General features: G+C 45.1%; 2 protein-coding genes and 1 non-coding gene across 5 annotated transcripts in view; 1 reads left to right on the top strand and 2 right to left on the bottom strand.

Annotated features, from left to right (window-relative positions):
* Positions 1 to 9613, bottom strand: part of MATR3 (matrin 3) — a 56406-nt gene extending 46793 nt beyond the window's left edge. For 2 of the 3 annotated variants that reach the window (XM_058441252.1, XM_058441255.1), the window contains exons 1-4: positions 9552 to 9613; positions 7770 to 7799; positions 5509 to 5590; positions 4789 to 4867 (exon numbers count right to left, since the gene is read on the bottom strand). The gene's annotated coding sequence lies outside the window, so the exon portion shown is untranslated. The remainder of the gene's footprint in view (positions 1 to 4788; positions 4868 to 5508; positions 5591 to 7769; positions 7800 to 9551) is intronic. The other variant, XM_058441256.1, reaches the window with a different exon arrangement.
* The window catches only part of SIL1 (SIL1 nucleotide exchange factor), a 334141-nt gene that overhangs the window by 9828 nt on the left and 309140 nt on the right, over positions 1 to 15173 (top strand). The gene's annotated exons all lie outside the window — the stretch shown is intronic.
* Positions 4936 to 5136, bottom strand: LOC116472064 (small nucleolar RNA SNORA74). The gene has a single exon (XR_004248975.1). It is a non-coding gene; the product is annotated as a small nucleolar RNA SNORA74 (small nucleolar RNA).

The following is a 15173-nucleotide window of genomic DNA, read 5'->3' as shown; positions in this document are numbered from 1 at the left end:
AAAAAAAAAAAAAAAAAAAAAAAAAAAAAAGATAAGAGGGTGAGAGAGATAAGGCTAGATTGTATAAGGCTTGATAGACCATAGCAAGATAAGCAAGAACTGTGTCCTGTTAACCATTTATCCCTAACATCTAGCATAGAGTTCAGTTAATAAAAGCCATAAACCCTTTGAGTCTTCTGGCAAGATAAGTAATTAGCACAGATTATTGTCACTCACTGCAACTAAGCCTTGGAGGGAGTACACAAATCAGAAGGAGGTCAAGTGTCTGGAAGAACAGATCATGGTTGGGGTAAGAAATGGAAGCCCAGTGTAGAAAGGGATAGAATGCCATGGGGTTAGAGGTAGCAGAGGCTGGGACAGAACTTGTCTGTTCTGCCCCCTTTCACCCCTCCTGTTCTTTGCCTTATGTCCAACCCATCACTTGCTGGGGTAGTCAGCCTATTTGAACAGGTTTAGACAACCCTAGAGTTCTCTCCAGGAGAATTAATACTGAGAAGGAAAAGTTCTACCATTGTCACTCTGGTGAAGCACAGATTCTAACTCAGAGGCTCTTTGCCTTGAGGAGCATCTTCCCTCTCCTTCAACTCATCAGAACCCTTAGTTCTGGGCTTGGCTTCTCCCTTTTAGCAGCTGATAACAAAATCCCCATCCTCTACTATAAGCTTATGGGGTGAAAATCAGCCATATAAGGACTACAGCATCCACTCTCAAAGACAACAGGCTCAACCACTATTCTCTACATGACAGAATAAACTAAGACCACAGAATAAAAATAGAATGTTTTAAGAATTTAGGAGGCGGCCAGGCGCGGTGGCTTGTGCCTGTAATCCCAGCTACTGGGGAGGCTGAGGCAGGAGAATCACTTGAACCTGGGAGGCAGAGGTTGCAGTGAGCTGAGATTGAGCCATTGCACTCCAGTCTGGACGACAGAGCGAGACTCCGTCTCAAATAAAAACAAACAAACAAAAAAACAAAACAAAACTGTCAAGGTCATTAAAAACAAGTCTAAGAAGCTGTCATGGCCAACAGGAGCCTAAGTGTAATGTGGTATCTTCAATAGGATCCTGGAACAGACAAAAGACATTACATAAAAACTAATGAAATCTGAACAAAGTATGGACTTTAGTTAATACTAATGTGTCAGTATTAGCCCATTTAATTGTGACAACCATAATATACCAATGTAAGATGTTGTTAGGGGAAACTGGGTATGGTATATATGGGAACTCTTTGTACCATCTTCCCAACTTTTCTATAAATCTAAAAGTATTGTAAAATAAAATAAATTTTAAAGTCCTTTTTACTGTACTTTCCCAATGAGTGTATTACCCTTAAGAAGCAGCACAAGCAGCCGGACGCGGTGGCTCACGCCTGTAATCCCAGCACTTTGGGAGGCTGAGGCGGGCGGATCACAAGGTCAGGAGATCGAGACCATCCTGGCTAACATGGTGAAACCCCGTCTCTACTAAAAATATAAAAAATTAGCTGGGTGTAGTGGCGGGCGCCTGTAGTCCCAGGTACTCAGGAGGCTGAGGCAGGAGAATGGCGTGAACCCGGAAGGTGGAGCTTGCAGTGAGCCGAGATCGCACCCCTGTACTCCAGCCTGGGTGACAGAGCAAGACTCGGTCTCAAAAAAAAAAAAAAGGCACAGAACATTCTTACACCCTAAAGGGCCTTTACTGGAGGGCAAGGAAGGCCAAACAAGTAACAGGGACTCCTAAACTGACAAATTTATGACTCATCAAGTTGGCTCATTACAAGTGTTCCTAAATAGCATTAAGGAGAAAGATGTTGCTAAGCAGAGATTTTAAGTTATTACAGTTAATTTGTTAATTCAGTGAAATTGTTTTTCAAGAGTATATTGACAGGTCCATTAACTGGAGCTATGTTCATAAAGCCCTAATTAAGCAACAACATTCACAGAAGTCATTGTCACTCTTTTTAAGTTCTTAATTAGTTGCTCTTAGCATGGTGTTTTCCTTTGTGTGAATTCCTAGGCACTTAGCCACCTCTTTGTGTCCCTTTGGGACTTGCAGAATTTATCCCTCTGGGTTTGCTTTTACATGATCAAAATTTCAACATAAATCAGACATATTTTTTCAACCAGAAGTGAATCATGGACAGGTGCCAGAATAGTTTTTTAATTGGGGGGGGGGGGGTGGGGGGGGGGTGGGTTCTGGCCACGGCACGCAGGCGGGGGCAAGAGAGAAAGAAATAAGCCAAAAAAAAAAAAAAAAAAAAAAAAAAACCTACTTCGAGGCCAGGCACAGTGACACCTGTAATCCTAGCTACTCAGGAGGCTGAGTCAGGAGGACCACGTGAGCCCAGAAAGTTGAGACTGCAGTGAGCTGTGACCACACCACTGCATACCAGCCTGAGTGAGACCCTGTCTCTAAAAAAAACAAATAACTACTTTGAAGCCAGGCATGGTAGGTAGCACATGCCTATAGTCCCAGCTACTTGGGAGGCTGAGGCAGGAGGTTTGCTTGGCCCAGGAGGTCAAGGGTGCAGTGAGCTGTGATTGTGCCACTGCACCCCAGCCTGGGTGACACAGTTGAGACCCTGTATCAAAAAAGATTTTAAAAACTAATCTTCTTAGACTCACCAGGAAATACATTTCTTTGCTTAAAAAAAAAAAAAAAATCAACAGGGATAAGTAGGTGAGTAATTAACTTTATTTATCAAGTAGGAAATCCCATCAAATTATTTCAATGCACATGATTACACCATTGATGCCTTCTGGGATATTGAATACAGGAACAGAAATACCAATGAATTATCTCTTTTCAAGTAGCAATATAGGAACCTCTCTGCACATGGATAGCCCTACTGTAGTCAGGAAGACAACCTGTATGCTTACAACTTGAGGCCTCAGGTTTAAAATACTGTGACTATTCATGACACAAAATTTTCCTCTTTCCTTAGGAGCCATTTCGGTTTTACCAACTCAGACTGAGATTGTGGCTGAGTTTGATAAGTGCAGACTGCTATTCTTTCTTAAGACCTCTCCCTTTGGAGCACATTAAAAGTGGAGAGAACTGCTATAAGTAACCCATGCAAAAAAATACATAAACAAATCCCAAACACACAAAAAACAGACTATTTTTACTACTGGTTAATTTCTTGCAGTCACCTTAGTGCCCTAAAAGATGAAGAGTATGACACTCTAAGGCAAAGCTATTGATAACATTAAACTTTTCAGAAAAACACGTTGCTATTGGCTCTGAACCTGTCACCAATGAGCTGTTCAACTTTCAAGGCCTAAATTTCATTCTCCAGGACAGAGGTTGGCAAACCATAGCCTACGGGCCGATTCCAGCCTGCTGTTTTTGTATGGCTCTCAAAATAAGAATGGTCTTTAAATTTGTAAATCATTGAAAAAAATTTTGACACTGAAAATTTTATGAAATTCTAATTCAATGTCCATAAATAATGTTCTATTAGAACTACAGACTTGCTCATGTGTTGATATTGTCTAAGGCTGTGTTTGCACTAGAGTTGCAAAAATAGTTGCAAAAACCACATGGCTGAACAAGCATATTACCTAGCTCTTTACAGCAAGTTTGCTGATCCCTGCTCTAGAATGCAGTGCATAATAAACTTTCTGAATTGGTGGGAATGTTCTCTAATACTGGAGTTGTCCAATAGGGTAGTCAGCAGCCAAACAGATTCTGAGATTAAGAAATTGATTAATTTTTATCAACTTACACAGCCACATGTAGCATATAGCTACTGCACAGCAGAGCTCTAGAAAATTGAGAGATGGACTTTAGATTCTAAGAATTCTCTAAAATTCTGATACTTGGCTGGGCGCGGTGGCTTATGCCTGTACTCCCAGCACTTTAGGAGGCCAAGGCAGGTGGATCACGAGGTCAGGAGTTTGAGACCAGCCTGACCGACATGTTGAAACCCCATCTCTACTAAAAATACAAAAATTAGCTGGGCGTGGTGGTGCGCGCCTATAATCCCAGCTACTCAGGAGGCCGAGGCAGGAGAATCACTTGAACCCGGGAGGTAGAGGTTGTAGCGAGCCAAGATCGCGCCATTGCACTCCAGCCTGGGCGACAGTGAGACTCCGTCTCAAAAAACAAACAAAAAACCCTGTAATCCCAGGATTTTGGGAGGCCGAGGCAGGCAAATCACAAGGTCAGGAGTTTCAGACCAGCCTGGCTGATATGGTGAAACCTTGTCTCTACTTAAAATAAAAAAATTAGCCTGGCATGGTGGCAGGTGCCTGTAGTCCCAGCTACTTGGGAGGCTGAGGCAGGAGAATCGCTTGAACCTGGGAGGCAGAGGTTGCAGTGAGCTGAGATCGAGCCATTGCATGCACTCCAGCCTGGGCAACAGAGCAAGACTCTGTCCCAAAAAAAAAAGAAAGTCTGATACTCTACATAATTTTTCAAATCATAGGCCGGGCGCGGTGGCTCACGCTTGTAATCCCAGCACTTTGGGAGGCCGAGGCGGGCGGATCACAAGGTCAGGAGATCGAGACCACGGAGAAACCCCGTCTCTACTAAAAAAAATACAAAAAATTAGCCGGGCGTGGTGGCGGGCGCCTGTAGTCCCAGCTACTCGGAGAGGCTGAGGCAGGAGAATGGCGTAAACCCGGGAGGCGGAGCTTGCAGTGAGCCGAGATTGCGCCACTGCACTCCAGCCTGGGCGACAGAGCGAGACTCCGTCTCAAAAAAAAAAAAAAAAAAAATTTTTCAAATCATAATTTTAAGTCCCCTACCCCCATCTGAGCTATAGTAATTTAATTGGGACCTACATGACAAGAAGACTACATACATTACTTATCTTGGTGTCACACAGGGCTGTCAGACATCTGGAGTCCTGATGGAGGTAGATGTCATTCAGGTGAAGGCATCTAGGATTCAAAGAGGTAAAGAATGACAGGCTGTCCCTAAGACGGGGTCCTTTTTCTAACAGAAAAAAATTGTTTGCACCCAGACTAGGATCAACTCCACAGGAGGAGTCATTCCACTCTCAGAGGTGCAAAACACTGCCCAAAGGTACTCAGCTACAACACCAAAACAGTGCTTGGAGCCAAACCTCAATAAAGACAGTGTTTGCTCTTCCAACAGTGTAACACCATCACAGGCACCACATGAGCCTGGATAGCTGACAACCGCTGGATAATTCCTGAAACAGCTTTCTCATTATTTGTTTCAGATACCTAGGCACTCCAGGTAGAAGACATATCAGTTGAATGTTGGCTGCAAAACAGGCATGGAAGCACTGATTGCAGACCCTGTTGTCAAACCCTTTAACAGGAATCCCCTTCCGTGTTTTCAGTTATTTTATCCAACATTCAGGGAGTTCCTGCCATGTGCCAAGCACTGTAATTGGGATCTAGCAGTGAATAAAACAAGATATATTGTCCTTTCCTTCATGGATCTTACAAATACAGGTTAATTTACCTCCCAATTGTTTCCGGATAGATACCAACTAGCCAACAGGCCTGGCACAGAGGAGGTAGTCAATGTTGGAATGAATAGGGATATTTACCTGAAAACTGCACATGCAGACTGTCACCTGCCACTATTTCCTCCCTTCAGATGGGTGAAGGATGCCCTACTTTCAAGTCATCCTAAAAAGGAAGACAAGCAAACTTAGTGATCTAGTACACAGAATATAATAAATAGCAATGCATCGTGTGTGTGTGTGTGTGTGTGTATATATATATATATTTTGAGATAGGGTCTCTGTCTAGACTGAGTGCAGTGGCATGACCATGGTTCACTGTAGTCTCAATCTCCTGCGTCAAGTGATCCTCCCAGCTTAGCCTCCCAAGCAGCTGGGACTACAGGTGCATGCCAACACACCCACCTAATTTCTTTTTTGTTTTTTATAGAGATGATATCTCTTTCTGTTGCCCAGGCTTGTCTCAAACTCCTGGGTTCAAATGATCCTCCCACCTCAGCCTCCCAAAGTGCTGGGAATACAGGTGTGAGCCACCGTGCCAGGCCTGTATATTTCAAAATTGCTAAAAGATACTAAATGTTTTCACCGCAACAAAATCATAAGTATGTGAGGTGCTAGGTGTGTTAACTAGCATGTTTTACTCATTCCACAATGTAAACATGTATGAAAACCTCACATCGTACCCCATATAACATAAACAATTACTGTCAATTAAAAAAAAAAAGACGAGCAGACATAGTATACTCCCCATGAATTTGAATGTTTGGCACCCCGGTCTAAAATAGCTCCTAAGGACCCTTATCTGGAGAGATGGAAATAGAATGCTGCTTGCCATTTATGATTTACCCTCATTTCTCTAGCCTCAGGAATTATTTTATTTACCATTATTTGCCTTTTCCCTGCCTGTAGTACTATAAAGCTAACCATCCCCCAAGCCCTACAGATATCACTAGCCTTAAGACCCCATATGTAAAAGGCTATTCACAGTTGAGTCATTCACACAAAGCACTCACATTTAGTTGAGAGAATCCTATTAAGGGAATGCCAACTGATCTAACAAAACAAGCTTTGATAAACAACTCCCCTGCCCCCCCCAACATCCTCCCCATTTCCTCCTGTGGAAACTAGTATGTCACTTTTCACAGCAACCGAGGGTCATCTTTTCTCAAAAGATTAGCATTCCAGGCCAGGCACAGTGCAGTGGCTCATGCCTGTAACCCCAGCACTTTGAGAGGCAGGAGGATCACTTGAGCCCAGGAGTTCGAGACCAGCCTGGACAACATGGTGAAACCTCGTCTCTACTAAAGGCTGGGCAACACAATGAGACTTTGTCTCTACAAATTTAAAAAAAAAAAAAAAAATTAGTTGGTTGTGGTGGCACACACCTATCATCCCAACTACTTGGGAAAAAGCATTCCAAAACAAAATTACTACAAAGGGAACTCAGCATCTACCACTTTAATGGGGCAACAACTGTTCATTTCTGAAAATCAATAAGCAACTAAAGTGAATATACTGTCAGCCCAAAGGAGAAATTAGTGTGGTTGTAGTTGTTCAGTTCCCTGAGCCCCCTCAATCAATATTTTAATATTTTATTAAACAGCTAGAGAATGCACATAATTTTAAAGTGAATTACCATCAATGTTTCCCTAATAGGGAATCCATCCCTCTACAAAGGGTATCATGACTAGCTTTTACGGTGGGTAGTGGGAGCCATGCACTTTAATTTCAGTGAAATTAGCAAAAATCCCATTGTATCTGGCCCCCTTTGAGCACTTGGTAGGCACTAAAAATAAAGGTGTGACTTTTCCGTCTATTTTTACCAACCCCCTCTTCCCATTAGCTTTGTTCTGTTTCCAAGGTATGATTCAAGTAACTTCATGCTACCCAAACCTGTTGGACCAGAACTATTCAGGAAGGTCTGGACTTATTCTCTGCAAAAAGTCATGCTCTCACAGATTAAACCTTAATGCAAGCTTTTCCAACCCGCAGACCAACACAAATTGGTAAACTTTCTTAACACATCATGAGGGTTTTTTTTGGCAATTTTTTTTTTAATTTAGCTATCAGTTACCGTTAGTGTTACTATATTTTATGTGTGGCCCAAGACAATTCTTATCCTTCCAATGTGGCCCAAGGAAGCCAAAAAACACCCCTGCCTTAGTGGATAAGCAACTATGCTGGCATCCTGGGGTAGTCAACACAGAGTTGGCATGAACCAGGGCCAGAATGCCAACCAGCTATTGGCTGCTGTTCTCCCAGCAGTGTAACACTTGCCTAGGTACAAGACAACCTAGGCAGCTGCCTACAGCTGGAGCCAAGAGAGCTGAAGGGGTTGCACTCACCTGAAGTTGCATCTGCCACAGCCGGCCTCTCTGCAATGAAACAACTCCAGGTTAGTCAGCCAACAGTGAATATGTGTGCAGCTCAGAGTCCCTGCCCTCGAAACACGGTAACTTAGGCCTGAGCCACAGAAACAACAGCAGACAATAAAACCAACAGCTTATCCTTGTTTAGCTTTGTTTTCACCTCTTGTTACTTATACACCACAGCAGTTCAACAGTAGCAAAAGAGTCGATTAAACAAATGTCAGGGAGCCTGGCTCTATCCCCTAACCAGTGTCTAGCCAAATGACACTGCGCGAGTAACCTCTCTATACCTCAGTCTCCTCATTTGTAGAATGGAGATATTATATTACAGGGTCTTTCTCTGCCACCCAGGCTGGAGTGCAGTGGCACAATCATGGCTCACTGCAGCCTCCACTTCTTGGGCTCAAGTGATTCTCCCACCTCAGCCTCCTAAGTATCTGGGACTACAGGCGTGAGCGAGTACACCAAGCCAAATGGGGATGTTACTAATAGCACTCTGTAAATAGGGTGGTTGGGAGGCTTAAGTGAAATATAAGCTAACCCTCAGGATAATGTCTGGTATAGTGTGGGCACTCAGTAAACACCTGAGGAGCTACATTCCAAAAAAGGCTTAGATGGTGAATATGAGTGAGTAAAAAGGGAAAAGTTATCCAGTGAGAGAAACGGGCAGTGAACAGTGGGAAAACTAGATAGGAAGACCTCCAATACTTCCTGAGGGACAATAAAAACAGCACTTGGAAAAATAACTGCAGTATTGGATGTGAGGGGAATTGGAGGCAGTAGTCGTGCCAAGACCTCAACTACTGATTAAAAGCAATAACGAAAATGTTAGGCCGGGCGCGGTGGCTCACGCCTGTAATCCCAGCACTTTGGGAGGCTGAGGCTGGCGGATCACGAGTTCAGGAGATCGCGACTATCCTGGCTAACACGGTGAAACCCCGTCTCTACTAAAAATACAAAAAAAAAAAAAAAAAAAAAAAAATTAGCCGGGCGTGGTGGCGGGCACCTGTAGTCCCAGCTACTCTGGAGCTGAGGCAGCAGAATGGCGTGAACCCAGGAGGCGGAGGTTGTAGTGAGCCGAAATCGCGACACTGCACTCCAGCCTGGGCAACAGAGCAAGACACCACGCCCAGCTAAGTTTTGTATTTTGAGTAGAGACGGGGTTTCACCATGTTGGCCAGGATGGTCTTCTCTTGACCTCGTGATCCGCCCGCCTCGGCCTCCCAAAGTGCTGAGATTACAGGCGTGAGCCACGCGCCCGGCCTCACAGTCACCATTATAATTTATGTAAGGCTAAGATCATACCTTTTTCCAGCCATCCCCAAATTTCACTCCTAACTTCCTCCAAATAATTTAGAGGAACAGGAAAATGAGTAGAGAGGGTTCATTGTTCGCTGGGTCTAAAAACAGATCTAAAAATAGCCTGCCCCTTTCAAGGCTCGGGTTAAAGGGGCTGACTCAGTTCCACCGCACATTTGTTCCTCACAAACCTTCCAAAGTCCCTGCCCCTGGCACTGGGAGATCCAGGCTCTCGGAGTCAGGCTCTAGGGGACTCCCTAGGGAGAAGAGGGAAAAGGGATGGTAGAAAAACAGGGGACGACTTCGGGGCCCAGGTCTCTTTCAGATGCCCTCCAAGCTCGGGGTCACGAGGGGACGAACCCCAATTTCGTCACGTACCCCGGCAGAAGCCACCCTGCACTGCTTCTTTCCCCAGACTGGGAAACCTCCAAGGACTCTCCCCTCTGGGTCCTTACTCACGCGCACGTGTTCGGAGCTCCGCAGGGCGCAGCAGCAAGGGAAGAGGCCGGAGGGGAAAGGGCAGCCGGGAGCCGAGGGGAGCCCCGCCCCGGGGCGGCTACTGGGCGTGGCTTCGGTGGGCGGGGCCCTTGACCCCGCCTAGGAAAGGCCGGGCTTTAAAAAAAAAAAATGCGAGTGCTGTGGTAGAGGTGAACCTGCTTCTTAGAGGAGAGAAGGGCTGGGGTCTGAGCAATGGCTGCGTTTGTTGGACTCCCATACCATCTCTTAAGGGTAGAAGGGGCGCATAGTTCGCAGCTGCTCAGGAGAGAATCTGTGTGTCCTAGTGGAGCCAGGCTTCCTGCCTGCCCACACTGAGCGTCCCCGGAAAGCTGGTTCCCCTCACGAGCGTGGCGCCTTTCCGTTGCTGCAGGCCCAGCCCACGCTTTTGCGCTTCCCACGCATATCCTTTTTCTGGCTTTCTGCGGCAGCGCTGTCATTCGGCTAATGGATCGCCCACCCACGCAGGTCACCTTGGTCCATGGTCTTCGGGATCTTTCCAGGAGGTTTTCGAATAGATTAACCCAGTCACTCCTACTGCTTACCTCTGCAGGACCGGCATCCCTAGTGCCCTGCAGTGGGATTCTTCGCTGAGCTGCAGTAACTGAAGAACACTGGCTTTCTCTGCTAGACTTGCCCTTCACTATGGCACAGTCAGGCAGAGTCCTTGTTCAGGACAGACTGCCTGCAAGGCTACCAGGATTTCTTTGGAACACTAAAACTTCCCTCTCCCAGTGGCTAAAGTCCATATGATTCTGCTGGGGTCCAGAGTGGAAAGGCCTACAAGCAGTAATTCCTAACTCCATTATCTAATTTCCCCAAATTCCTTTACAACACCCGTCCCCCAACAACAACAACTAATCCTGTGAGTTTTGCTGATCTCTTGCACCTGGCACTATTGCCAGGTGATCCCCTGGGAACCAAGCCACTGCCCTTGGCATCTGCCAACATGTTTCATTGTCTATTTCCTCAGCTCTTTCATAATGGAAAAGGTATGCTTCTTGTGCACCCCAACTCTTGCAGACCTCTCCTAAGAAAGCCCAGAGCCCCAGTTTGATTCCAGCAAAAGACCCTAGGCTATAGGGCCAAAGAGCCACTGGAGGGGAAGTGGCAAGCTCAAATCCTCCCCAGTTTTGATGGAGTTGGACACAGGCTCTGGTTGGGAAAAGGCTTACATAAATACAGTAATTTTAAAAGTCACATGATCAGTGCTGGGCTGGTAGGCAGGAGCTCTGCTTTGCAGTTAAATAAATGTGGCTGAAGACTGCTGCCATAATCAATGCCCACATCCGGCTGTCACAGCGTGTTCGTAAAGGAAGGTTATGAGAGCTATAAAACCAGGCAGATTGGGTGGGTAATTGTCCTACCGAGCTCTGCTAAAGGAGAAATTGCATTGGCATCTCATATATTTTGCTTTCTTTCCTTCCAAACACACAAAGTGGAGAGGGCAGAGCTACCCTGAAGACTCATGAAAAGGAAAGATAGGGTGTGTGTGTGTGTGTATGTGCGTGTGTGAATGTGCATGTGTGCTTTCAGAGAAGAGACAAAAAGTAACTGAGGACAGGGAGCTATGCAGACCTTCGGGGAGAGAGAGACCAATAACCTGGTGATGACTGGATTCAGATTAGTCCAGGTAGAAGGCAGGATTTGTGTGGAAGGCCAGCCATTATAAATAAGGCTGTGAGGTGAGCCATGTTTTCATGTCCTGTTGAACAAGTGGTCAACTTTTTGGGCTATAGGTCTTTCAGTGACCTTTGGTGAAAAACCTAGATGATGATTTCTTTTGTTTCCAACTTAAAAATCCTTCATAGTCAACCTTTTTGACTTCCATCCTTTTAAATTCTGAATCAATTTTGATGGGTTGATTTATGTTTTCTTTTACCTGTAATATCAACTATTTTTCTACTTTTTTGTTTCTTCTTCTTGCAAAGACAAAATTATTGAGAATAATAACAAAAAATAAAAGGGAACATTTCTAGAAAAAAGAATGCAGCTAGACAGAAAGCAAAGGACTAGGAGAAGTCCATTAGCTCTGAGTTTGACCTCATAACTTAAAGCTGACCTCAAGTGACACCAGGTCCCCAAGCTTCTTGCCTGCCTTTCCCTTTCTCCTCCATCTCTCCTCTGATTCCTGCTTCCCTCCTTGATGCCTTCTGCCTCTAAGACTGCTCTTTTTCTCTCTCCCTGGACAGGGAGAAAAACCACCAGTAGAGAAATATCTAGTCATTTGTTCAGTTAGTCAGTCACTCAGTCAATCAACATTTACGAAACATCTATCATGTGCCAGACTCTGTTCAGATGCTGCAGATAAAAGTCAGAACGATAGAGATTCCTGCCTGCCTAAAGCTTACAGTCTAGTGGAGAAGAATGACAAGTACTATGTGTATACTTGGTCACATGTCTGGGGGCAGCTAACATAGCCTAGGGGGTCAGGAAGAGTACTAGAGATAGCTCTATTCTCTCTGGCTGATCCTAAGGGCTTAGAGGAGGGACTCCTCCTCCATCCCTACACTCCTCTTGCTGCTATGTACTAGCTACCCAATTAGAGTGGGGCTCTTCAGTTGTCCTTGTTATTTCTCAAAAGCATAGTTGGATTGGCAAGGATGTGGAGAAATTGGAACCCTCATACACTGCTGGTGGGAATGTAAAATGGTGCAGCTGCTTTGGAAGACTGTCTGGCAGTTCCTCAAATGATTAAACATAGAGTTACTTTATGACTCAGCAATTCCAGTCCTAGGTATGCACCCAAGAGAAATTAAAGCCCGTCACACAAAAGCCTATACAGAAATGTTTATAGCAGCATTATTCATAATAGCCCCCCAAAACAAAATGTTCATTACTTGATGAATGGATAAACAAAATGTGGCATAGCCACACAATGGACTATTACTTGGCCATAAAAGAGAATGAATCCTGTAATCTCTGCACTTTGAAGAGGCTAAGGCAAGAGGATTGCTTGAGCCCAGGAGTTCAAGACCAGCCTGGGCAACATAGAGATGGGACCCCATCTCTACAAAAAATAAAAAAAATAGGTGGACATGGTGATACACAACTGTAGTCCCAGCTACTTTAGGGGGCTAAGGTGAAAGGATTGCTTAAGCCTGGGAGGTTGAGGCTGCAGTGAGCTGTGATCATGCCGTTGCACTCCTGCCTGAGTGACAGTGAAACTCTGTCTAAAAAAAAAAAAAAAAAAAAAAAAAACGGCCAGGCGTGATGGCTTACACCTGTATCCCAGCACTTTGGGAGGCTGAGGCAGGCGGATCACTTGAGGTCAGGAGTTTGAGACCAGCCTGGCCAACATGGTGAAACCCCGTCTCTACTAAAAATACAAAAAATTAGCTGGGTGTGGTGGCTTGTGCCTGTAGTCCCAGCTACTTGGGAGGCTGAGGCAGGAGAACAGCTTGAACCCGGGAGGCGGAGGTTGTAGCGAGCAGAGATGGAGCCCCTGCACTTCAGCCTGGCAACAGAGCAAGACTCTGTCTCAAAAGAAAAAAAGAAAAAAATGAATCATGTACTGATTCATGCTACAACATAGATGAACCTTGAAAACATTAAGATAGGTGGGGCACGGTGGCTCACGCCTGTAATCCCAGCACTTTGGGAGGCTGAGGCAGGCGGATCACAAGGTCAGGAGATCGAGACCATCCTGACTAACACAGTGAAACCCCGTCTCTACTAAAAAATAGAAAAAATTAGCCAGGCGTGGTGGCAGGCGCCTGTAGTCCCAGCTACTCAGAAGGCTGAGGCAGGACAATGGCATGAACCGGGGAGGCGGAGCTTGCAGTGAGTCGAGATTGCGCCACTGCACTCCAGCCTGGGCGACAGAGCGAGACTCCGTCACAAAAAGAAAGAAAAGAAAACATTAAGATAAAGAAGCTAGTCACGAAATGTCACATATTGTTTGATCTGGTTCATATGAAAGTCCAGAATAGGAAAATCTGTAGAGACAGGATGTAGATTAGGAGTGGCTTAGGGTTGAGTGAGGGACAAGGTGATAGCTAAGGGGCTTGGAGTTTCTTTTTGATGTGATGAAAATGTTCTGAAATTGTGACAATGGTTGCACGTAACTGTGACTATAATAAAAACCATTGAATTGCACTCCTTAAATGTGTAGGTTTTAGGGTGTGTGAATTATATCTCAATAAAACTGTTTAAATAACAACAATGAAAAGCATATGGGGCCGGGTATGGTGGCTCACTCCTGTAATCCCAGCATTTTGGGAGGCTGAGGTGGGAGGATCACTTGAGCCCAGGAGTACAAGACCAGCCTGGACAACATAGCAAGACTCTGTCTCTATATATTAAAAAATAAATAAATAAAATAAAACAAAATACGGCCGGGTGCGGTGGCTCATGCCTGCAATCCCAGTACTTTGGGAGGCGGAGGTGGGCAGATCACGAGGTCAGGAGATTGACACCATCCTGGCTAACACGGTGAAACCCCATCTCTACTAAAAATACAAAAAATTAGCCAGGTGTGGTGGCAGGTGCCTGTAGTCCCAGTTACTCTGGAGGCTGAGGCAGGAGAATGGTGTGAACCCGGGAGGTGGAGCTTGCAGTGAGCCAATATCATGCCACTGCACTCCAGCCTGGGCAACAGAGTGAGACTCCGTCTCAAAATAAAATAAAATAAAATAAAATAAAATAAAATAAAATAAAATAAAATAAAATAAAATAAAACACACACACACACACACACACACACACACACACACACACTTATAAAAGAAAGCAGCATACTTGAGAGCCTGAAAAAAATCTATAATTCTGCTTGTAATTGTGGGCTGCATGGTCACTGTCAATTTTTTTTTTTGAAGTGAAGTTTCACTCACTCTGTCACCCAGGCTGGAGTGCAGTGGCATGATCACTGCAACCTCTGCCTCCTGGGTTCAGGCGATTCTCTTGCCTCAGCCTCCTGAGTAGCTGGGATTACTGGTGTGCACCACCATGCTCAGCTAATTTTTGTATTTTTTGTAGATACCAGTTTACACCATGTTGTCCAGGCTGGTCTCGAACCCCTGGGCTCAAGTGATCTACCCACCTCAGCCTCCCAAAGTGCTGGGATTAAGACGTGAGCCACCATGCCCGGCCTATCATTGCCAGTTTTAAGGACTAAAATAAAAAGGACTTTGTATTCTGGGTCCTGTGGCCTCTCAGAGCTCTGTCCTCTATCTATGGAAAAACTGAAGACATTTGGCCAGCAGCACAGATGCAAAGGGGTGGCCTGGGCATTCCCATGCTTTTCTTCCATAACTCAACCCCCTCACTGTGACTCAGTTTAACATGTATGGCATACCTGCTATGTAGAAGGCATGTGGGACCTGAAAGAGCCACAGTCTCTTTATTCCCTCTGATGTTTGAAATTGTTATTAACATATTGCCTTCTGTTTAAACAAACAAAGCTCTTTAGACAATAGGCAATGTGGTACAAAGCATTGCAAGGCAGCCTGGGACTGTGGGCTCCCTCTACAGCATGTAGGGAAACATCATGGTGACACCAGCTAGAGGAAGATCAATTCCCAGTCCTTCTTGGAGTTGAACAAGTTCCAGGACTTGGTTCCTTCCTCACATGCTTTCAATCACCTC

The sequence above is a fragment of the Hylobates moloch genome, unplaced genomic scaffold (assembly GCF_009828535.3).
Source record: "Hylobates moloch isolate HMO894 unplaced genomic scaffold, HMol_V3 SCAFFOLD_6, whole genome shotgun sequence".
Taxonomy (NCBI): Eukaryota; Metazoa; Chordata; class Mammalia; order Primates; family Hylobatidae; genus Hylobates; species Hylobates moloch.
The sequence above is the reverse complement of the archived record's forward strand: the minus strand, read 5'-3'. Positions and strand labels throughout refer to the sequence as shown.